The sequence below is a fragment of the Manis pentadactyla genome, chromosome 3 (genome assembly GCF_030020395.1).
Source record: "Manis pentadactyla isolate mManPen7 chromosome 3, mManPen7.hap1, whole genome shotgun sequence".
Lineage (NCBI taxonomy): Eukaryota > Metazoa > Chordata > Mammalia > Pholidota > Manidae > Manis > Manis pentadactyla.
In genome coordinates, this window is record NC_080021.1 from 139,287,622 (window position 1) to 139,313,996 (window position 26,375).

The window sequence follows — 26,375 nt, forward strand, 5'->3', positions numbered from 1 at the left end:
ATGGAAAAAATCATTTCATAATATTTAAAATTTAGAATGAGTTTCTCATACAATATTAATGTTCTCTCAGTCTGGTGAAGTCTTTGCATATTTGCCTCTATGTATTTGCTTTGATTCTGAGAGGTTTTCAAAGTCTGTTTAGTATAGGTTTTGCCTGACTCCAAATATCAAGGGCATAAGGAAAAATTAATGTAACAGGCATGGCCTTCCCAGGTTAGGGTGCAAATGGTTTCAACCTCAGCCCTTCCCTGAGTGCATTGTCTAAACACCCACCTCTAGAAGGAGGCACAGAAATGCTGATGCCTTTCAGCCTCCTGCCGTACCCTTGTTTGGTTGGGGGCCATGGGCATCTAGCGGGGAGAAGGCTGATGTTCCCTGGTTCTATACCACTGTGCCAACTACAATGTAGAGCTGCAGCTGCTTGGGTGATGGGGGGTCCTAGTGAGCTGTGCCCAAAGTGCAGGCCAAGTCCTTGGCTTCCCCAGTGGCCTAGGTCCTCAGGAGGCCTCACCCCGCATAACTAATCCTCACAGATCATCTCCCATCTCTCCAGAGTTCCTCTGTGTGGAAGGGCCCCTGGCTGAATCACCTGGAATCTTTGGCTCAAATGTCCCAAACCTCTATTCTCTACTGGTGTGAGGCTGTGCAGACCCAGGACACAGGGCCAGGGCCTCCAAGAACTTACAAGCCTGGAAGGATATGCGGTATCTGAGGAATGTCTCATTGGTGAGCATCTCCCCAAAGGTAGACCAGGGGTTTCTCAGTAACATGATGACAGGGTGGGTATAAGGCTCCCTGGGTAGGCCACGCAATGGCAGGAGTAACTGGCTATTCATTGCCCACCTACATCTAAAATAGAAAATCACTTAGTCATCACTTTTTTCATTTCTCATGCAAAGACATTCCCAAGAACAAGTGGGCATGAGGAATATGAAGTTCAGGGCTGTTCCAGCACCCAGTCACTGGAGCTGGCTCCATGGCTTGCCTCATCGAAAGCCAACCTCACCTCTCTGGGCAGGGCCATCCCTTCCCCTAGGTCACTATGCTATAGACTCTGCACCTGTCCTTCTGTCCTAACCTGGATTCCACACAAGATGGACCAGGAGCTAAGAACCCAGGAGAAAGTGGATGATATGAGGAGATTCTAGGAAGCATGGCTGAGAAGAGAGATAGAGAAAAGAGGAAAGACAATAAAAGATGTGTTAGTGAGCAGGTAATCAACAAGGGGAACTGGGGCTTGCCCCACCTGAGGACTGTCTGGGAGACTGTGCAGAGCCCTCTCAGGCCTGTTGTGATGAGGTGCAGGGAGGCTAGGATGCAGGCCCACCAAATGGCATTCCCCTATTTGTAAGAGCCACACCAACTCCTGGCGTCTCTGGCCAACCACGGAGCACCCAACAGTGAGAGGACACACTTAAGCAGAGAGATGTGGGGAGCCCGTGGAATGTGAGGGAAGTGTTTGCAGTGTGTTCTGGAATTGCTGAGGGAATGTTTGTGCAGCGTGGAGAGTGTCCACTACTCCTTGTAAGGCAGACCACACCCAGTGACTCCAGGTTATGCACTGTCCCTGCCTATTCTGTGCAGTGGCTGACAAGTTTTCTTATTAAAAAGAAGAAAATAAGAACATACACCTGTATACATTTAATGCCTCCCAGAGAAATCTACCACATTCATAAGTGGAATCTGTGGACACTTTGAGGCATGGGGCCAACCTTTGACAGTGTTGACTAAGGGTGCCTCAGGCAGTGGGGTACCAGGGGTTTCCTGAGACGGGGGCTGCAGGGAACTCACAGTGGCTGGAAGACAGTGCCCTGGAGGGTGAAAGGGAGCAGAGAGGAATAACAGTGTCCATGACACTCCTCTTTTTCATCATGATTCTAATGTTTAACAGCAATTTAAGACTTTCCTTCGATTGTGGTTTAGCACACTGAAGACACATCTAACATAATGTTGGGAATATCAGACAATGACTAAATGTTGGCTTCCACCCTCTCCCTTTTTCTCAACACGATTTCAATTAAGCCAAACACTCAAGTCAGAGATGAGACATTCAAGGTAGCCATGTGGCTCATGGGTGGGCTAATGTACTGCTGTGCCACATGGCATTTCCTCTGCCCTAATGTATTGTAATGAAATAAACATGTCTTTGTCTCATCCCCAGAGGGTTTCATGGTAAGTTCCCAGGGTGGTTGCTGCTTTATGGAGAATTTGAACAACCTCTTCAGTATTTATTAGTTGAGGATGTATGGATAGACCCAGAATTTTGGGTGGAATAAATAACCACGAGAGTTTCCGTCCTCCTATTGGAATCCCAATGAACAGAGGCAAAACTTCCACCCAGGGGAATAATCTCCTAGTAGCCGGGAGGACATCCTTGGTGGTAGGAATCAAAACAAAAGTTTTCATAATGGAAGGAGTCTATTGGATCTGCAGTTGCCTGAGTTAGAAAAGGAATTTACTCTGTGCTTGGCCTTCTGGTTGATATAAATTGAAAGGACAGCACTGATCTCCTTAATTCTTGACTTTGCAAAGAGGGACAACAAACTTGTTTTCTTGCCTGTCAGAGAAACCTTGCCTCAGTTTTTTGAATCCTGAAGAAAATTCTCTTGAACTGTAGCATTAATATCAGAAATCTTGATGGCTTTGTAAAGGTATTACTATTTTAAAGGTATTACTGTTAATTTTTAGAAGGATAACAGCAAGGGTTATTGCAAAAAGAAAAATCTAAAAGTCATCTTATTCTTTGGATTTCAAATGGCTACGGGAAGGGATTGAGCTGCAGAGAGAAAGGACTTTTTCAGCTGGGGCTAGGAGTCATCTTTCCCATAAAAAAATGAGGCAGTTACAGAAGATGCCTGAGTTTACTGCCCCCTGCTAAGTTGGCTTGGTGCTCAAAAACCTTTCACTCCCAACTAATGGGACAAGCCCTGGTAATGCCTAAACCCAGACCTTAGTTACTTTTGTATTTGTTATTTTTGGCATAAAGGGAGTGATCTGAGGATGGGTTTATTTTTCCTATGTACCAATATACCAAGAAAATGTTTATTTTGGAAGTGAGGGACGTGAAATGCTTATAAAACTGGAAATCCTTGTACAAATGAGAAGCATCATTACTGTTATTGGAGACAGACATGGGAAGTATTTGCTAGGCACAGTTGGCCTTTATGGAACATGGAGAGGTCCAGAATGTGTCTCTAGAATCGTGGTGCCTGCAGAGACATTGCAATTCTTTGAACATCTGGTCTCACTGGCTGATTTAGAGTTGGGGGTGCACCCCAAGGATAAGAAGTAGCCCTGGTTGGACTCTGTTCTATAAAAATGGCTTCCACATGATCTGCCCATCCAGACACAGACTGATCACAAAGTTTGGTTAGTTCCGTCTGATAGAGGTACCCTTTGACATAACACATACATATAGCATATACATATGGCAAAAAAAAAATTGATAATGGCTGCATATAATAAACTCATATCTTACATGCATTTAACTAATATAAAACCAACTGCTCCCATCAAACAAAATGGGAAAAATATTTCCATTATTTGCTCTGCAAGGATGACCCGCAGTCAAAGTACATCTTGGTTTTCAAATTCCCAGAGGAAGGAAGGCCATAGCCAAAAGACAAAGATAAAATATAATTTACTTCTTGGTTTTTGAACATGAATGCATGTCCCTGTGAATTTAAATCTGTTGAATGGATTTTCAAGGATAATTTTGGCCACATTTAATTTTTGGAGTCAAACCTCTACATGAAATGCACATTATAGGAAAAGCTGTTTATAGCAACTAGGGTTTCTTTAAGCATAAATGTATGCATATCAGCTACCAACATTCTCGCTGTGTCTAGCTATACCTGCAACTCAGAACCATAAGTCAACCTCAAGAAATGTGTTTTACTGTATTTTACCTGGTGTTAACAACTGACCCCTGCCTTGGAGAACCCCCCAGTGAATCCTGGAAAGGTCTGACCCCTCCTTCTCTTTGTTTTTCTGTTTGGTTCTGTGTTGACTGAAGCAGTCTACATCCCAGAATAAAATTGTAGCCCTGGCCATTTTCCCCTACTTCAGTAAATCCTAAGGCACTCTTGGTTACGAATCTGTGATGACTCAACGTTCAGTCTTAAAATTCAGCTTGCATGTGTCATAGTTCTTTCATGGTGGCTGTTTTGGTTTCTAATTTCATTATCCACAAACCTATAATGTGCTTGAAGGGTGGCCCTTCTCAGAGTAGATATTCTTTGCAGATGCCTCCTGCCAATGCTGATGTGGTGAGGTTTTACAGTGCTCACTGACTGGATGGAAACTGAATAACTTTCGTGCTGAGTGATACTGTAGTCTTCCATGCCTTACCTGGGAGAAGCCTTCCATTTTCTGGTACTTCCTATTTGTTCTGTCATCTTTTCTGACAACTCAGTGGTGATAAAAATAGACCTTTGTGTATCATTCTGAAGACAGGCAAGTTCTGTTTAATTGTAGTTGTAGGAAAAGAAGTGTGCAAGCCCCCAGCCCCCATCAAAGCCCACAACTGCCGGAGCCGGTGAATATGTGAGGTTACATGGCAAAAGGGAATAAAGGTTGCAGGTGGATGTAAGGCTGCCAATCAGTGGACCTTAAAGTAGGGAGATTATCTTGGATTATTTGGGTGAGCCCAGTGTAATCAGTAAGGTCCTTAAAAGTGGAAGAGGAAAGCAGAAGAGGGGGGTCAAAGCAATCCCATGAGAAGGTCTCAACCCTCCATTGATGCCTTGGAGATGGAGGGAGGGATCTAAGAGCCAAGAAATGTGGGCAGCTTCTAGGAGCTGGAAAAGTCAAGGAATCCCTAGAATCCTTAGCAAGGAACAAAACTGACACCTAGATTTTAGCCAGTGAGACCCAGAAGTACAGGGAGAACCTACAGAACAAAAGATAATAAATTTGGGTTGTTTCAAGCCACTAGGTTTGTGGTAATTTGTTGTGGCAGTGATAGGAAACTAATACAATGGTTTTATTTCAAATTACATGTGGGGTTCTTTGGATATAGGCAATTTGTACTAAAATTTTGTTGTTAATACTTGATAATAGCTACTGTCTATTGAGTACTTACTGCAGACATAGGTACTGCTTCACAGGGCATAGTTTATATAACCATACGTCAAGAGATGTGAGTCCAATTAACAGTCTTGTTTCCAGAGAGAAAACTGCGACACAGAGCAGGAAAATACATGCCCCAAGATCTGACCACTTGGTCTTGGTGAAACTGTGATTTAGCACAGGCAGCTTTCAAAAGCAGATGAGGTTCTCTGACTTCCATACCATACTGTCACCTTCATTTGCCACATGGGAAAGGAAGCCTATTTTGTAGGTGGGAAAACTCCATCAATTGCCAATGAGATGATGCTATAGTGAGAGCAACTCCCTCTGTGCATGTGGCCCCCAGCACTGGGCTTTTTAGTAAATCGTGGTGCTTGCTGAGAAATACAGATGCTCCCCAGTCTGGATGGAGACAACTTCTCGGTGGTGTATTAATAGAAATGGTGGCCCTGGGAAGCAGGGGGGTGGTGGGAAGAGGAGAAGGCTTGGAATGTCAGGACAGAAGTCCCAGCACCCAACTGTGGATGGTCTTGTGGTCTATGAGCTCTTTTAATAAGTACAATTTCTAACTTCTGGAGTCAAGAGTATGGCTTGACATTGTAAGAGTCTGTGCCCTTTGTCAAAAACTAAGAATATGGAATAAAAACAGAAAGATGACATTGAGGTGTAGTTCCCACAACCATGTTTCTCCTACTTTTGTGGGCCAGAGACCATTCACTGGGCAGAGCCACCCCTTAATCCATCTGTGTCTACCTGGCTCACAGATTTAAAAAAAATCTAATCACCACCAAATCAGGGAAACAGACTGTGTTGTTCTTGATGAGATAGTGATGTGGTGTTTTCCTGGTTTTTATTTAAAATGACAAAGCAGAAGTATTCAGTCATGCTTAAAAAAAATATATAACCATTGTCATCTAAAGATAAAAATAAAGGATTCTTTCAACCCCACATTAGCCTTTCCACTACACTGTTAGGGGCTTTGCCATAGGCCTCCTGCACACCACCAGTCTGTGGAATGCATGTGAAAGCAGGAAAATGTGTTCTCCATTGTCCCAGGTCATTTAACATTTATTTTTCAGCATGCTGAGCTCATTTTTTAAAAATTCTTTAGTCATTCCTAGCTTAGTATTGTCCAATGGAATTAAAATTCATCTCAATAATTTAGGTCAATTTAAGTGTCTTCTATGGAGATGAGTACAAATTGCATAAAAGATGAGATCATTAAAAGACTCCTTTGGAAGCTTTATATAGAAACAAGCATGTAATATAATAGTAATATTAATAATATATTGCTTTATACATTCTTCATCCCAGTGGGTTTTCAAAGAGCTTTACCAACTTTGCAAATAATGTTTGTGTATACAAGTAATGCATGTATGTATTAACCTTGTAGCTATTTCCTAATATTATTAGCTCCTCTCCATCCTTCCCTTTTGGCTCTTAATGTCTTTATTAGTTTTCTTCATATTTAAGTATTACACATCTTCTCCTCTTATCATTTAAGCACAGTGAACACATAAACTCTTTTGTTTGAATACTTCTTTGAATAAAAATGTTGAAGGTTGCAACCCACTACATGAATATGTAGTTACAGACAAATCATCCCCCCATACTATGGCACTGATGTATTGTGTGTGTTATGAAACATATCTATAAATATGGAAATTAAGGACAATGACATAAAGGTGAAATTCACAAAATATTGAAAAGTGTTACTATTTCTGATAGCTTTACACCTTCATTAGCCAATCCCTCAAAACACCAAGAGAGAAATTTAGCGTTAATGATACTGGATATAAATTTATGTTTTAAATGATGTTATTGATAATTAAATGATGTTTTGATAACTATTTCATATTCTAGCCAACTTAAAATATTTTTAATACTTTTAATTAGGAAAAAAATTAAAAATACTCAAAAGTAGAAAAAATAGTATAATGAAATCCCACACTTTTATCACTCCCCTTCCACAATTATCAACATTTCTGATCATCTTTTCCTAATATGATTAGCTCCTATCCACCCCTTCCATCTGAGGCTTAATATTAGATCATCAGCTCTGCCATTTTCTTTTTTGTTCCTTGTGCTTGCATTTTTATTATTATCTTTAATCCCTGACTTCATGGAAGGACTGTCTAAGTAAACAGAATACTGTTTGTGTCAGCTTGCTTGGGCTGCCATAACAAAATATAGTACACTGGGTAGCTTGAACAAAAGAAACCTATCTTCTCACAGTTTTGGAGGTTGGAAGTCTGAGACCAAGGTGCCAACAGGGCTGGTCTGGTAAGAGCTCTCTTCCTGGCCTGAGGAGAGCAGCGTTCTCACTGTGTGCTCACATGGCCTTCCCTTGGAGAGCGAGCGAGAAGGAGCTCTCTGGTGTCTGTTTTTATAAGGACACTAATTCCATCGGACCACCCGATTACCTCATCTAATTCACATTACCTCCCAAAGGCCCCATTTCCAAAATACAATATCACTGGGGTTAGGGCTTCAACATATGAATTTGGGGGGCACACAATTCTGTTCATAGCCTTGGTCTAATTGTGATAGTTGGTTTAGGTAATAACAGAAGAATAGTAGAAATGATCAATCTTCTTTGCTGGCACACTCAACTCCTATACGTTTCAGCATGTTGACAACGAACAAGCGAGGAAAGAAGCCGCTGGCTGTGAACCCCCAGTTTTCTCTCAGATACCTGTCATCCTACACATGCTAGACATAATGGCCTGAGTGAGGATATACGTGTTGGTGAGTAACTAAAATATCAGAGTATAGTTGATTTTTTCTTATCTTTCAAGAGAAAAACACATATCACCAGAGCTTTTCATATTTATTTCCATAACTGTCTTGCACATCAGTCTTCTATGTGCCCACATTTCAGTAAGTTCATGAAGACCAACGTTTTGTTGGCTGCCGTGTCTTTTGGGCAGTGTCTGTCTTGGCCATGTGAAGTAAACACGGAATGAAAGCCCCTTGGCTTTATCTGATTCATCCGAACATGCAGTCTTCAGTTCACTCGAAAGGAAAAGACCGTAGTGTTTGGCTTTCTGCCTGTAGTGCTCAGGCACAATGAACCACTCTGAGCATGTGCTGAGCTTCATTCAGTACTCGTTTGTTCAGAAACACTTATTGGGCATACATTGTTCACCCTGTACTGTTCTTGTTGCTTGGGCAATATCAGTGAACTAAACATGCAGCATATATTCTGGGAGGAGACATAGGAAAAACACGGATTTTTAAGTCCTATAGGATGTTGGAAGAGGTAAGTGCTGTGGAACACCTAAGAAGAAAAGCAGGGTAAGGGAAGGTTGGGGCATGTAGGGTGGAGCTGTGCTATAGTTTTAAGTGGAGGGGTTAGGGTAGGCCTTGCTATGGAGGTGAGATTTGAGCAGATATTTTGAGAGGTGAGAAAGTTGTCCATGGGGCTGGAATGTCCTGATCAGAGGGAATAGTGTTGAAAAGGCTAAAGGCAGGAGTGCAGCTGGTATATTTGACCATAAGCTTGGGAGCCAGTGTATTTGGAAGAGAGAAAAGGAGGAAAAGAAGGAAGGAGTTAGAGAGGCGGCAAGGACCTAGCTTGTGTGAGGCCTTCCGTGTCACTGGAAAACTTTGGCCTACACTCTGGATGAAATGGGAGCCAATGCATTCTTTTGAGGACAGGGACATGATATTTTTATTTTAGAAAGATCAGCCTGGCTGCCATGTTGAGACTTGGAGCAGATGGCAAAGGTGTGCACAGGAAGACCAGGTAGGAGCCTATTGCAGGGATCCCATTGAAGAGCTGATGGTGGTTTGGACCAGGTTAGGAGTGGTGGTGGTGTGAGATATGGTTGGCTTTTGGAAATATTTTGAAAGTAGGTCAAGTACTACTTTAGGGTAGAGTAGATGAGAGAAAGGAGTCAAGGATGACTCCAAGAATTTTAGCCTGAACCACTAGAAGGATCGAATTGGCATCAACTGAGACAAGAAGGCTGCAGGTGGAACCAGCTTTGTGAAGTTCCAAAGTTCAGTTTTGTAAATGCTGAGTTCAAGATACCCAAGATTTCAGGCAACCAAAAGATGTTGACTAGACTGTAGCTTTGTGAATCTGGAGTTCCAAAGAAAGACCTGAGCAAGAAATAGAAATTTGGAAATTGTTGACAAAGAGTTCCCACTATGTGCCAGGCACCATGCTAGGTGCTAAAAATATATGGTCAATAAGATGGATTCAAAGTCTAGTGCAAAGTTTCCCAAACTGTGTTCTTTGAGAAAGGCTCTGGACAGGTCAATAAGTATTCTGAGAAAAAAAGGTCTATGGTCAAAAAATTTGAGAAATGTTGCTTTTCACTCTTTGGATTCATAATGCATATTAACATACTAAAGCCTCTGAGAAGTCCTGCAGTAAAGAAATCTGTGTTTAATCCAGATTCCCCCAAATTTATTTGACCACTGTACTTTTTATTCACTTTTTAAGGCATATTTGTTAAGTTATGAAGGCTATCAAATTTAGAAATGCTGCACTGATAATGCAAAAAAACTGATTATATATACTATATATTATATTGTTATGTATTACATAATATTATTATGCTACACATTTTAATAATATTATTATATTATATATACTATAATGCCAAGACTAATTTTAATGAAATATGAAAAGTATTTCAATAGAGATGCTCCCTAAGTTTTATGGGAAAACAACTATGCAATGTTTTTCTGCCTGGAAAGGCAAGGGGAGGCTTTGATTTATTAGTTGAACTTCAGAATAGACTAATATCTTATAGATGAGGTCAGAATATAGCCCTGAGAATAATAAGTCCTAATTCTTTGGGTGAGCCAGAGGAAGTTACTTTTCTCTTTCTCTTTCATCTGGAAAACTAAGATAGCAATATTGACTTACTCAACAAAAGTATCATAGCGACTGTTTTGCAAGTTCTGTATTTGATTAAACAGCATGCAGTTCGTGGGGAATATACTTGTTAAAAGTTGTATGTCTATTGTTTATTCATAAACAACCTTTACTTAGCCTATTTCCACTGAATTCAGATATTAAGGCCCCCAAATGGATTAATTAGAGGATAATTATGGAGAGAGAGAGAGAGATAGTACGGGAGAATTCATGGAAGCTTAGGTCAGTTTGATCAGAGTGGTGTTAGCCCAAAAGATTTTAGAAGCACTTGGATTCTAATGAGTGCCTCCCAGGGGGACTGTAATTAGTTTTGTCCCCTTGATACCAACATGTGGAATAAGGATGGAGAAGAACTGCACTTACATTCTGTTACTGACATCCTCCTAAACATCCTATCCGCCTCTCAGTGAGGGAGTTCACAAGACTTTGCTGAATACTTCTTTGCTAGATGATGTGTTGTTTTTTTAAGAAAAGATTTCCCAAGAAGTATAACGTAATTACCTTATGTAATTCAGGTTCTAATTGCAACTAACAGTGCCAAATGGAATGGGAGAAATGGGAGAACCAACAACCATGCACTTTCATTTTAACCTGGTTCCCAAGATAGGTTTTCCAGCTGTTTCTTCTCTATTCTTTTTTGTCCCAATCTTGCTCCTTGTTTCTAATGTTGAGAAATGTTGACAGTGTGTTTGCTAACATAGAGATTTATCTGCCGTCTCACCAGTTCAAAATCAGAGATACAAGATTGTCTTAACATTTGTATTTCTTTCCCCCTTATTTTAGATTAAATGTGATTTAAAAGCATTGCCTGCATTCCTCCATTTTTATCTACTATGGTGTTAATCTTCTTGTTTCTCACACATTGCTTGGTCTGCCTGCCTTTATGTCTTCCATAGTTTTGGAACACTTGTGGATTTCTCACTAAAATGGGAATTCACGCTACAGCTTTAAAATATATTTGGAACTTGAGAAGTTGAGAAACAATGTGTAGACAGTTTAATTGTAACTCCAATAGCCACTTAAATTTGTTAATATTATTCTGATTACACAATTTCTAAAGTGGTTGCAGGAGGGAAAGGTGAGAAATTGGAGGCAACAGATGTCCTGAGATTTCATAATGGAAACTGGCAACTATGTCCAAGGGAAGATGGTGCACAGACGTGTATTTGGAAGAGGGGTCTAACTGCCTGGATATTGGAATACCAAGAACTGATTTATCTAATAGTGTTTGTTTCAAAGTAGCTCAGGAGACTTAACTTTTGACTTCACCAATAATTTCCCTAGGTTTAATCTCCTAACTCAAGCTGTCTATTACTGAACTAATCTACCACCATCTCCCCTTTTCCTTGTCCCTCTTTTTAAGTGTTTCTTTTCTTAGCAAATGGGACCAAGATCCATTTGGTAGTGCATGACCAAAATCTAGGAGTTTTGCTTGATACCTCATTGAACTTAACTTTCAATACCCAAGGGAAAGACTTACTGATTCTTCTCCCTAAAGAACTCTCAAATACACTTATTCCTGGGTTCTGTCACCACCAATGACCTAGTCCAAGCCACGTCACCTCCTGTGTGGACTTCTGCAGTGGCCTGCATGGTCTCCCTCACATTGCTTCCTTCACTCTGTTCCCTACACTACAGCCAGAGCAATCATGTGTACCAAATGGTGATCACTTTTCTTGACTTAATACACTTCAGTGGCTTCCTATTACTTTTAAATTAAATATCAGATCTTTATAACATTGTCTAAGGGCTGGCGCTTCCTTCCCTGACATCTCACCACTTGCTCCCTTCTCCCTGATCCCCAGCCACACTGGCTTTCTTTCAAGCCTCACACTCACCCTGTTTCCTCTTGGCCTTTTCACGTGCTCTTGTCTTGCCTGTAACTTCTTTCTCCATCTTTCCCCAAATCCTATGCACCCTTTAAGTCCCAAGGCAATTACCAGACCCTCATTGCAGTTTCCTTGACTCCTAGGCCAGGCAGACCTTCCATTACAGATCTTACCCATTGATTCTTCTCATTTACAGTGCCTCTACAAAATTATACTTATAAAATTGGGATTTTATAAGTATTTCTGTGATGACTTCCTTCACATCCATCTCTCCCACTGAACTATAAGTGCCATGAAGTCAAGAGTCATCAATCTATCATCTACCTATTATATCTATCTATCTATCTATCATCTATCTATCTATATCTATCATCTATTTATCATCTGTCTATCATCTATCTATATCTATCTATCTATCTATCTATCTATCTATCTATCTATCTATCTATCTATCTCTTTAAATATATGCATTAGAATTGAAAATAAACCCCAAATTTAAAATATCAAAATTTGATAATAGTTTTTAAACACATATCCTAGTACTAATAGGCTCTCAATATTTTTGGGGAAATTTACTAATTATTAACTTCTGATTTGCTATCTGGTTTACAAAGCTTTCCCAGAATAATTAACTCCACTCTTTCAAAATAGGGGGCAATCTCTGATTGGCTGTTTTCTAAGAAAGCTTAGTCTGAGGCCTAAAACGATTGGTTGATTTTAGTTAAGCCTTCCTTTGCCTGCATTTTCCCTGCAGTCTTTCTTTAACTCTGTCTTCTTTTTTTTTCTCATTCATGCATACACATGAGTGTATGTGTGGACTGCTAATTTCACCTTGATCACTGTCACAAGGTAAGTAAATCTTAAACACTCTTTCAGTTCAGGAAGAAGTAAATGCAGGCAGCTAAAATAAATTCACACAAAAAAGCACCCAACTGCAGTAAATATTGGAAAGAACAAAATCTCTGTAATTGATTCGCAGAGTGAAGGAGAACATATTCTTTTTTTTAGGATGCCAAAGCATAATTTAAAAAAATGTAAAGACATGACTCATTCAAATGTACAATGAACAAGGGTCAAAATGTATTAACTTATTACTAAGGGACCCAGTAAGACGATAAAGCTGCAAAGAGCATTTAAGAAACTGGAGTATACATGGTCCTTCGGGAGGGCACATGTGGAAATGTGCATTTGTGCAGGTGCTTATGTGTGTGTGTGTGTGTGTGTGTGTGTGTGTGTGTGTGTGTGTGTAATTAGAGGTGAATCTGGTTAATATCCTTCAGGGCAATACAACTGTAACCTTTGGGGCATCTCCTCTACTGAACAGAACTAATTTACATTTCTTCCAGACACAAATCTACAAGTTAGCACTTAACTTAACAGTGGGCTCTAATCAATAGTAAATAGAAATGTCAATGGAGGTGCATTTTCCTAGAGAACTAAAAAACCCCTACTGGGCCAGAGCAGCAATGTTTCAATATATCATTACAGAGTTTGCAGGCATCCTTTGGCCTTGCTGCCACTTTGGATTGCTTTAATCCAATTGCCTGTGTGGGGAAACCACATGAGCAACCCCATACCTGTACCTGTCAGGCACAGAGGCCGATTAAGAGTTCAGACTTGCCACCGCAACATGGGCAAGGCCACGCTTTGGCCAGGATGGCTGACAGGCAGTCCTCCCAGGGCAATCAGATGCTGGATTGTTCCAGTGGAGCCCTCTTTTTATTTATTTATTCATCTATTACTTAGGAAGGACTTTCTTTAGACTATCATAAACTACCAGATATTGGTGAGCGTTAATATTTGAACCATAATTTTAAAATTACAAAAAGCTACATTTGTTTAATTGAAATGAAGTTGACATACAGTATTGTATTGGCTTCAGATGTACAAGATAATGATTTGATCATTGTAAGTGGAGTCTGCATTTTAAAGTTGAGGAAACTGGGGCTTAGTGGGGCAAAGCAACTTGCGTGTTATGCTCTTTTTTGCTTTGACTTTTGAGGCCCAGCTCAAAAGTTTTCTTTCTGATGCCCAAACCCTACCCACACTGATGGAAGCAATGTCTTCCCCCACCATGGTGATCTCATAGCATTCTATTGATCTTTATTATAACATGTGCCATATTATTTGATACCCATTTGTTTATTTGCTTATCTCCCTGACTAGGCTTTGGATTATTCAGATATAGGAACAGTATCATAGTCATCTTTGTACATTAGTGTTGAGCTCTGTGCCTGACATATAATGCATGCTCAACGAATGTTTGTTGACTTGAATTTGAAATCACCTTGAGATCCCAACAAGTTCAGTGGCAGAGCTGGGAACAGGACCCCATCTCCTGTATCTGAGACAACTACTCTTTCTAGGACATCCTCAGAACTGCACTGCTCTGTTATCGTAAAGGATAGTCTTGTATCATGAAGAACATGTACAGCAGATGGCATGCACAGTTCAAACAATGGAAGTGCTCCTTCCTCAGGTTGCCCTTTTGTTTTAGTGCTCAGGCAGGCAGCAAAAGACATGGCAGGACCGACTCTTCCCCTCTTCTCCCCACCTTGAGTAAGAGGCGCGCTGGTCCCACAAGTCCACTGTCGTGCTAACGTGTGTGAGTGCCATCTCTGGCTTCAGGGCTAACCGTCTTCAGGGAATACACCTGGTACCCTGTATCTAGGCCCAGCTTCTCAGTGAAAGGTTGACAGCTTTTCCTTATCTCTTAAAATTTCCTATTTTCATAATTATTTTCCATATTATTATTAGGTGATAAACACGTAGATCATTTTTACTGGATAATATGCAAAAAGCATTTAAGAAGAAAAAGTGAAAAAATTAAAACGGCCTATAATTTCGTCATTTGAAGATAACTACTTGTAACAATTTGGTGTATTTCTTCTCAGACACTTTTCTTCACCTGTATCTCTGAATATACATATATAACTTAATTTAACTAAATTGTGATCGGATTGCATATACCTTTTCTAATCTACATTTTAGTTACCAATATAGTATGAATTTGCTGCTCTGTCAATAAGTATATTTGGGTATATAATTTGTAATAGCTATATATCATGTCATTGTTTTGATAAGCATTACTTATTTAACCATTAAAAAATATTGTTGGCCACTTCAGTTCCTTCTAATATTTGTTGTAATTATAAACAATCCCAAGATAAACATTGGTGAGGCTATATCTTGCTACATATCCCTTTAAAATAACAGTTGTTATATGGAGGTATTTTTTTCTATTTAGAAAATTTAGGTTCCTTATTGGTTGTAATTTTCTAAGCCTTTCTTGCTTCAGTTTTTTTCTATCTTGGTGTCCATTTTTTCTTTTCCTGAGTACCTTGAGCCAGTCATATGCCTGTCTTCCCCTTCTTTTTCCCCATTGGACAGTTCTCTTTGAGAAGAGGTAACACCAAAATGAGTAAGGAGAGACTGAGTCTCTTGCCCACTATTGTTTTTCCTTCCTTATCTATTTCTTTCATATCCTCTTCACTTCCTTGTGTTTTCTTCAGTTCAACTCAGGGCCACCCCCGCACCTGGCCAGCTACCCGGGGGATGGACTAAGAAACACGGTAACCAGGGGACAGGTCACAGCCATGCCACTGATCACCACCAGCAGGATGCTTTATCTCCATTGATGTCGTCTGTGCTTCCTAAAGAAAAAGAAGATTAAATTATCCAAAATTGACTAAGGAAGAGCAATATGCTTTTAACTATTAACCAGTCATTGAAAATTACTATTTCAATAGTCTTGCCGGGAATGAAATGTTTTCCGTCTGTGGAATTGCCCAAGTTGCTCCTGCCATCCGAAGTAGTTGTTTGGTGTCTCTGGCTACGTGACTTCTCCAACTTTTTGTGGACATCTCCAGAAACCACTCAAGTCCTGAAATGCTTATCGTTTCTGAATTTTGATTAACAGTGTGGCAGCTGAAGACACAGCTGGCTGGAGGGGTGTCTTGATGAGAGCTCAGCCCTGTCTGGACACCCTGGGGGCAGGCATGGTCCTGGAGCTGCCCTCCTGCTCTCTTTTCTCTCTCTTTGGCTCTTTGTCTTGCATAAGGTCCTCTCCCTTTCCCAGGAACTGATCTGACATCAGGTATAGGAATGGCAACATCAAGTTAATGCAGCTGTGAAAGATTATAAATGAGAGAATGGTGGGGGTGGGGAAGGTGGGGAAACCCTCACATGTGGCTAAAGTCTCTTCATAAATATTTCAGTAACGACAAGATGATGATCTTCTCTGCTTTCCCTTTCTGCTGACCCTACTTGGAAGATGAAGTGTGTGTGTGTGTGTGTGTGTGTGTGTGTGTGTATCACAGGATGCAGTAATGGGATTCTGTCTAAATGTTGGCTGAAGCTCCACAGAAATAGTTGTCAACTCTCTTACATTCCAAGGTCAGGTGTGCTCCCAGGCTCCTAAGCTGACATGTAACTACTGATTTAGAAACCTTAGCTGACCACCCACTCCTGGTCTACAAGAAGTTGGAGAGGCCACAGGAGAAGTTAACAATTCAGTCGAGGATTTCTTTGGAGGGAGCTATGCTCTGGGTTCCAACCCCACCCAGAGGAGGGATGGGTGTTTCTCTCTTTCCTGATAAGCTGGGCTTTAAGAGAACATTGGAGCTCTTGACATGTTACCCCTGAAGTCTGGGGGATGGTGTCTGATCCCTTCTGGAGAAATCTGAAGGGCTTCATGCTGGCTGACACAGTCTGTGTTGCAGAGCTAATGGAAGGCTGCAGTTAAGCCCTGGACTTGCATAGTGAGGGGGAGTGCAGAGGTGCCAGCCACAGAAGACACTGCACCAGAGGGCTGCAGGCGGGACGCCCCATGGAAGTGCATCTTCCCAGACTGCACCAGAGCACACCATGAATGACACCTCCAGCACCTGGTAGGCACCACCATGAGATGGATCTCAGGGACGTAAGAGGTTCTGCTCTTTATCTTTCCCCATCCTCTCCAGCCTCCCCTCAAGGGGCAGGGGAGGCCCAGTAGGGGGAAGGTTGGGGGAAACTATCAGTGAGAGAGATACAGAAGCTAGTCACACCTCCCTTCCTCATGGTGACCTCCCCTTCCTGAAGAGGGCCTGGCCTGATAAAGGGCAGCTGAGCTTCTAAATGAAGCTCAGAGACTAGTGATTACCTTGGACTGAAATGAGATTAATTGAGTGATTAAAGTGGACAGAGGTGTTTTATTACCTGAGGATGGGCAGATAAGCTTCAGTGCTTACTGGAGATTATTTCAAGGGCAAGGGAAGAACCGGGCACTCGGCAGGTTAATCAGGCCCTGGAAAAACAGACCACCTGTGATTTGAGGACACAAGTTTTAACTTTTCAACATACAAGTCATGTTACTTCCTCAAAAACAAACTTAAACCTTAAACAGACATTAAAATGTTTATTTTTAATTATTAGAGAGCTGTAATCCCTATACCTATACCTACGATGTAACACTGCTATAAAGCATCAAAGAATTCCACAATTTATTGTAAATATAATAATTCTTGCTCGAATAGTGTATCTAGTTCATCAATCATGACCCTATATAAGCATAAGGAGACACTGGTTTCAATTATTGGGGAAACTGCCCCAGATTAAATTAGAGTCCACTCACCCCCAGTAGCAAAGTGACTGCCTGGGCCTGGCTTCAGCTTGTGTTAGTACAGAGTTCTTTCCCTCTGTGAGGACAGCCCAAAGCAATTGTTCTCATATAAGGCAGTGGATCAGGTAATTATTGTTGCATGACAAGCTGAGTGACAGAAGACAACAAACTTTTATTTTCCCTCTTGCAATTGGGGGGACACCTGGGGTGGGGGTTGTCCTGGACTCAGCCTGGGCTTGGCTCAGCAGCTCACTTTTCTGTACTGGGCTGGCTCACACATCTGTGGGTTGGTGAGGGGTCAGTTCATGCCTGCTCGGCTCAGCTGTCTAGGTCTCAGAGCGAGTGTGCAGGAAGACTGGATAGAGCAGCTCTGCTCTCTCATCCTGTCCTCTCCCTGGGACCTGCCAGCTGGCTGGGGCATTCTCATGGTGACACAAGAAAACAGGTGGAAGTGTGTGAGGCCTCTTATGACCTACCTAGGCTTGGAAGTGGCACATTGTCACTTCTGGCCACGTGCTCTTGGTCAGAGCAAGTCACCTGTACGAGGCCAAAGTCAAGGGACAGAGATGTACACTTCATCTGTAATGGGACCAAAGCAAGTGCACGGCAGCAAGAAAGGATAAAGAACTGGAGCCCAAATCTGACCTGCTGTAGACAGATCCTGGGGAAATGATGACGGTCCAGGACTGAGCACTGCAACCAGAGGCAAGAGGACACCTACTGTTTCTCAATAGTTTGTTCCTTCAGCACAAACAGATCTGTCTTGGTGCATTAGGGCATGAAAGGAGCCAGGGAGGGAGGATTCATGGTGAGTCTGCCATAGGGTGAAAATTCAATGATATTTTCTTAGGTCATTTCAGAAAAGAGTTAGGGCCAAGGAGCCAGCCTTCTAATTCCAGTCAAAATGCCTTAACATTTGCTATTTTGAAAGTCTCTATCCCCTCCTAGTAATTATTAGAAAGTCCCTAAAATAATAGTCCTAGGAGCTGATCTGGGGTACGTTGTTAGCAGGGGACTGAGGAAATGGAATCCTGCCCTCAAACCAGTCTTCAGAGGAGAACCTCAGAAGACTGAGTGCATGGTGGCAGCTTCTGAGGGGTAAGAAAAGCTGGCTGAGCCCTGGCATCCACTCTAGGCAAGCAAAGAAGGGAGCCTATTCCTTACTGAATGCCTACTGCATTCCTGGCACTACTCTAGATGTTTTTGTGCAGCTTCTGATTTAACCTTTACCAAAAGAATGCTATTGGGTAATTATTAACATCCCTGTTTAGTAAGGATGCGAAAAGAAGAGGGTAACTTTCCCCTGCTAGCGCCACTGGTGTCTGCCTGAGGTGCAGGGCCAGGGTGCTCTGTGCTGCACCCAGCACTGGGACCAAGCCGGCCAGGCAGGTGCCCTGCAGCCCTGGCCCAGAGGCCCCGGCCTCTGAACTGACACTACTTCCCACACTCGGTGGCGGTGGCAGGGAAGCGCCTTCTCAGATGGAGCCTGTAATGGGTCTTGATTGGACCACCTGCCTGAGCCTCCTCTGCAACACTTCCAGGAAGATCTAACTTCCCAATCATCACCAAGTCCCTTGTTTCTTAAACTGTGGCTCCCTGTCTCCCAGAATGAAAAAGCCAAACCCATTTCTCCTTCATCTTTCTGTGAGAGAGTAACTGCCTGTGTAAGATCCCAAATGACCCCTCCACGTGACTCCTCCTGTGTCAGGGCCAGAGGTCTGCTTCCCTGGGGCACCAGCCTTCATTAGTTCCCAAGACATAGAAACACAGGCCCTGCCTCTCACTGCCATCTTTCCCTAGGCCAAATGTGGGTGAAGGCTGCCATGGCAACTGCGGCAGAACTTAGGACATAGAGGATATTTTGGCCCTGCTGAATCTTCTGAATCTTTGACCAAAAGGTGTGCCATGTGGTGGTGCCAGTATCATGAAATGCCCATTTGGGCTGTGGCTGCCAGTTCCTCTAAACGTTACAAGCATTTAGGCTCATCATTTTCTCTTCTCACATACTTGTCCCTCTATCTTGGTACCTTGCTTCATATCCAACTCATGATCAGGATACAATTTTCTGTATTTGAATGCCGAGTGCCAGGCCCGAGGTGGAGGAAAGCATATTGGCTTGTTCTGCTGGGCTGTTTTCCCTTCCCTGAGTCTCCTTTTCACCTTCCCTGACATATGCTTGGAAATACCAGCCACAGACAGGGCTTTGGATGTCAGTGACTGAGTCATGGGTCAGCTCATGTTTGAAGGATCTCTCAAAATTATTTTCAAAATGCTCATTAATGTACTCTTTGGAGACAACTGGGGTAATTTGCATATGGATTGGATATTTGAGGTGGTGAAAATACATTCACATGGAAAGGTGGCAATCATGAACAGACCTGATAGTTACACTGAGATGCTGGCAACAATCTCTGATTTATGGGAATATGGTTAATTTCTTGTCTTTCTTTTTTTTTGCTTAATTTTTTACAATGCACGTACACTGCTTTTGTAATAGTAAAATGTTGTCTTACATGATAAAATAAAAAGCCAATGTCTTTCTTTAATGCTATTAAGATCCCCAAACCAGTTAAAGCTTGTGACTAAAAGCAAATCAAAACAGTAAGACAAAGTTCTGCTTTCTTCTCACTTTGCACGCATGCCCACAGGGAGTCTCATTCGTAACCTCTGCAGAATCATGTTTTAATATATGAAGGAAAAACAAAGGAGATGATGGAAATAGATGGCCCTTAACCAATTTTTATTATTTCCTCCATCCAAGAGGCTGAGATACTCTAAGACCAAGTTGAAAAATTTGACAGTGAATCTGCTCTTCCTGTAAAGCATTGCACCTTCCACCAATCTGACCTGTCACACAGCCAGGCCCTTGAGGTGTCTGTCACCTGAGAACCAGAAGCATCAGCATCCACAGGCCCTCATTAGGAAAGAAACTCAGACCCCACCCTCAGCCTACTAACTGGGAATTTACATTTTGGCACAATCAGCAAGAGATTCAAATGAATATTAACATTTGAGAAACACTGCTCTTTATGTCACGTCCGGCCTAAGGATGTTTCTTACTGCCCAGCCCTGGGGGCCCAGTTATTCTTGGCTACAGCTCACACAGCCATCAGATAAATATCCTGTGAATGGGTGGTTTTTCAACCGAGTCCAGAACATGAACAAAAAATGATTTAGACCAACTTTTGGCTCTATCTGTGCTACAAGCAGCACTTGTCTTCTGTAACCCTGGCCTGCTCTGTTCCTTCTCTTACAAGTGTGCCTTTGTGTTACTTATCATGCTGTGCAAGAATTTACTCCAAAACAGAGTGACTGAAAACAACAAGCATCGGTTTTGCAGTTTCTGTGGGTCAGGAAAAGCCAATATGGTGTAGCTGGCTGATGACTTTTGCTCAAAGTATGGAGTTGCGAGATTTAGCAAATGAAAATACAGGACACCCGTTAAGTTGGAATTTCAGATGAACAATGGATAATTTTTTAGTACCAGTCCCATTCAATTTTTGGGACCTTCTATCCAATAAAAAAGGTATTTGTTGCAACACTGTCTAAGTCTCTTGGGAGGTTATAGCCAAGCTATTGACCAAAGTATTGCAAGGACCAGTGGGGTGACAAATTTTGTGTCAGCAGAACTGGGCCATGGGATGCCCAGATACTTGGTTAACCATTATTCTGGAATGGTCTGTGAGGTGTTTTTGGATGAAATTAACATCTGAGTAAGTACAGAGTGTAGGGTTGCCGCATCCGGTCAGCTGAAGGCACCAAGAGAGGCAAAGGGCTGACTCTCCTGCGAGGCAGGGGGAGCCCCCCTGCCTGACAGAGCTCAGGCAGCAGTCTTTTCCTGCCCTGAGACTTGGACTGAAACATTGCTTCTTCTTTTGTTAGCCTGCCAACTTTGGGACTAGAACTCAGCACCATCAGCTTTCCTAGTTGTCAGGCCTTTGGTTTTTTCAACTGGAACCACACTGTCAGAAATTCTGGGTTTCCAGATCTTGGGACTTCTCAGCCTCCATAATTGCTTGAGCCACCTCCTTATAATAAATTTCTTTATATATGTACACATACTTGTGCTTGCAAACACACACACACACACATACACACACACTCAGCCTGTTGGTTCTGTTTTTCTGGATACCCCTGGCTAACACAGTATTCTGATTCTAAGCACTCCTCCATGGTTGTGTGCGTGTGGGCAGGCTTTGGGATCTCACCATGTCTCTCCACAGGGCTGCCTCACAGCATGGCAACCAGCCTGGTCTTGGGTGAGCGATTCATGAAAGAACAGGAGAAGGTACATCCATTATGGAAGTCAGTCTTATAACCTAAGCTTAGAAGTGCTATCTCACATCCAAACACATCTGCTACATTCTATTCATGAATCACCAAGTCCAGCCCACTTACAAAGGGAGGGATTACACAAGAATATGACAACTGGGAGCAGGAATCACTGGTGCCATGTTAGAGATTGCCTACTTCCCACCGGCATGGAAATAGGGCTAGAAGGGGACATAGATACTCCAATTTGTAATTTATATCCTGGAAGCTTATAAAAGTTATAAGAAGATGGTGAGATCTAAACCTTACCCTAAAGATGATAGTCATTCCAATGATACAAAGATGGTGCAAAAAGCCCTGGGGAATAACAAGGAATTAAACCAGCAAGAAGGCCCAGTAAGTCTGAGGCTCCCTGCCTGGGGTTCTGCCATGTGGCCCCTGGGCGCCTGGCTGCATCAGCAGGAATGTCTGTTCAGTTTCACTTGGAAATTCCCGTAGACTCTGTGGTCTTCCCAAATTTGCCAAAACTTTCTGCTAGAATTGAAAGAGGAAGGGCCCAATGGTATTTTACTTAGCATTTTAAACACAAAGTGTCTTTAGAGAGCTGAGAAAGTAGGACCAGGGAGTGGGGAGAAGGATGCATCCTAGAAAAACCATCCAGAAAGGATTGTGCCTTTAAACTGCATTCTCAGAGCTCATTCCTACAGAGAGAAAAGTGATTCCTTTCCTTCTACTCTGCCTTTCCTTCCCTGCCCACAGAGAGAGGACACAGATGTTACTGCACTACAGGCTAGTTGAATTCTGAATCCAGTCATGCTCAAATCATTTTATGGTGCATGAAAATGGGATCAAATATAAGGGGAAATAAAATGGTAGTAATGAAGGGCTTTGAGCCAAAAGCACCATTAAAATAAGAACATGACATAAAATACATTTAAACATTCTAAGGTCTTTTTGTTTTTGTTGTTGGCTTTAAAAAAAAACAACTATGCTATGCAAATGTTAAGAAAATCATTTTCGCAGAACTCAGCCTCATTTGAGGCAGCCATTATAGATCCAACTCCTAATAACTATAAGGCAACCTCACAAAAATAAAGCTAATTCCATGGCTCCTATCAACTTAAGTTCTCACAGAATGAAACGTCTTTCCAAAGTTTGCATTAAGCATGGGCCGGCCTTGTAAGCATATATGTACTAGTCTAAAAAAAGTAGAAACAATTTAACTAAGTGGTTTTTTTACATTGAGTTCTCGAGGAGTTTGTACATCATACAACATCATCTGTATCCCTAAAGTGGTCTATTCATTTACGTTTAATAAGATAAAATTGGAACCAGGTTCAATATGGAGATATCCCCAGCAACCTGAACATTTTCTTTTTACTTATGTTTCAAAATTTGGATTACATTCCTTGTTTAAATTTATTGCAGAAACAAGACTTATTGTAGACTTCTCTAACTCCCTGCAACTCCTCTCAGAAAAAAGAAATTCTTTGTGTGGCATAGTGACGTTGTGTAGTTGGTTAGGCTAAACACACTAGCACTGGCATATTCAAAAGGGGTTTGCCTCTCCAGGCAATAAAAAAGTGGGGTCTGTTTTTCTCATAGACTTTTGCAGTTTATCAGGATTTGTCAGTATCTCAGGATGTCTCTCTTTTAGCCCCTGGCCAATTCAGCAGTTTTTAAAAAATCAAGTGTTCCACTTAAAATATATTTATTATATTAAAGATAACGTCCTAACAACAACAGAAGAAAGAGATGAACATGCAGCAGTTACTGCCCTCTAGAACTTTCCATGGGGCTGTGGGCTCCAGGCAAAGGCACCAGGTGTGGTCACTGTGTGTGCTCATTTAAGTTCCAGGCACTGTTCCTGGCGCTTTAAAGGAAAGCATTCATTTAATGCCTGTGACAGCCATATAAAGTAAGTTCCATTATCATTCTCATTTTATGGATGAGGCTAATACTTTAAGAACTTATTCCAAGGTGAAACAGCTGGGCTGCAGTATAGACAGTGTATTGGGCTGAATTGTGTCCCTCTAAAATTGATACGTTGAAGTTCTAACCCTTAGTACCTCAGAATGTGACCAGATTTGGAGATGGGGCCTTTTAACAGATGATTAAATTAAGATGAGGTCATTAGGGAGAGTCCTAGTCCAATATGACTGGTGTCCTTATAAGAAGAGGAGATTAGGACAGGACATGCACAGAGGGAGGGTCCTGTGAGGACACAGGGAGGAGACAGCCACCTGCAAGCCCGGAGGAAAGGCCTCAGAAGAAACCAGCCCTGTTGACACTTGGATCTTGGATTTCTAGCCTCGAGAACTGTGAGGAAATACATTGCTGTGGTTTAAGCCGCCTGGTATATGACACATTGTTAAGGCAGCCCTGGCAAAGAGATACAGACAGAATTCAGACTCAGATGGCAGGTGTGAATGTTCATGCTCTTCATCATGCAGAGGTTTGCTATGTATCCTCTTTTAACTTAAGATCAACATGGGAGAGGGACAAGCCCAGGGCAGCAGAGATTCAAGGATGGAGCAATACCCTCTCTAATGGTTGGAAAGAAAAAGACTCCTACACAAAGAGACACTTGAGATGGTCTTTAGAGGTGGTCAGATTTGGACAGATTCTGACAGCTGGGAGAAGGCATTTTAAGGGGCACAAGCAGATGGTGTAAGCCTGAAAGCTTGGGGTCAAGTTGCCAAACTAGGAGCTGCTCTAACCTGAACAGCACATTGGGTATGATGAGTTAAGATCAGTGTTGCATAACATAACCTTTTTTTTTTTTTTTTTTGGTACAATGTACTTCTTTGGCAATATAGCCAACTGTATGAATATTACACTTTAATGCTTTTCACTGTGAAAAAAAAATAATAATAAAAACAAATAATTAAAAATTAGGGTATATAATAGAAAATACATGTACTTTTTGAATGACTCATTCAATGACTAGATCTAGAGGCAGATCTAAGAGCTACCAGAATTTTGAGATACTGAATAGAATGTGTAATATTTGAAGTGTCTGCTGTACCTGCAGTATGGCAGGAAATGACCTGTAATTTCTACTGATAACAAAGTGATAGGTACTGTGATTACCTACTGGGCTTTGTTGCCTGCATTCACAATCAAAAGAAATGCTAATTTCAGTTAGAGATTAGTGAAAATAAAGATGTATGTTTTTCCACCCACATTCATAGAATCTAGCCTCAAGCGATGGCTTTTAATCTCTTTGGGTTTCTTTCCTCCTCCTAGAATCTGAAGCAAGCTGTAGATCTTCCTGCCTCCCCCTTTTGAAGAAAAAATAAAAAAGCATGTATACATGTAAACCAAATTTTGCATGCAATTTGAGGAGATAAGTGGACTGCACATCTAGAAGGACACCAGACTGGGAAAGACAGGTTCAAACTATATTGTGGAGGATCATGAATAACAAGAAGAGTTTCTGCTGAAATTGATAGCTAATGATAGATAATTGGAGGGTTTTTAGCAGCAAAATAATGCAATTGAAGATGTACTCTTGGAAAAGTTACTGTAAACTATTTCTTGAAAAGTCAAATAACCTCTTCTTGAGGCTACCATAATTTAGTTTTTATATATGTATGAATCTTTTAAATGCCTTCACAATCTTAATAATGCACTTTTCATGTAATTTCTTAGTAATGCAATTTTCTTGCTTACTATCCTTGTGAAGGAGAATCAGTAGTATAAACAGCTCTGGCAGAGCCTGTATTGAAAACACTGGTGACCACTGTATCTCAGGTGTTGTTCACAGTGATGGCTGAGCACTGAGCTATTGATCAACTGCCAAGTATTCAATCCAATTTATTTGTTAAAATGGCTAGTACAACGAGGCAAGTGACACTACAAATGCTTAACCACAAAGCTGGCTTAACCACTCATCCATCAATTGATTTTTTTTTTTTTAACCCCTATGACAGCTGGGAAACCTAAGAATAGTCTCCCAATAGTACATTCATTGGCATTCCACAGATTGAGCTGCTCAGGTGAGAGAGCGCCCTGCCCCTTCTCCCTGGTGCCATCTGCAGCTGTTCTCAGGATCTATCGCGACACTTCTGGAGGAGGGAGTGGGTTACAGTCCCTGAGAGAGAGTGATGGTCTGCAAGAAAGCTGCGAAATTCAGCTCCCTAGGGGACTCAGCCTTAAAGAGTACTAATGGTCACAGAAATATAGTCTTATGGAAGTTAGCCAAATCCTTGACTTGCACTTTTCAAAAGCCAAATGGGGATCCATAGCAACTCACAAAGGAAGTCTCTTACTTTTGTTTACTTCCATCTCTGCAAGGATTCCTGTGTACAGTCTCCACAATCTTTCACCAAATCTCTCTCAACTTCTAAGCTGGCCTTGCTTTTTTTTTTTAATTTTATCGTTTTTTTAAAAATAATTAATTAATTAATTTTAATTTTTTTGAAGAACATTATGTTTACTAGGCTCTCCCCTACTGCAAGTCCACCCACAAACCCCATTACAGTCACTGTCCATCAGCATAGTAAGATGTTGTAGAATCACTACTTGTCTTCTCTGTGTTGTGCAGCCCTCCCCTTTCCCCCACCCCAAACATTATACATGCTAATCGTTATACCCCCTTTCTTCTTCCCCGCCCTTATCCCTCCCTACCCTCCCATTCTCCCCAGTCTCTTTTCCTTTGGTAACTGTTAGTCCATTCTTGGGTTCTGTGATTCTGCTGCTGTTTTGTTCC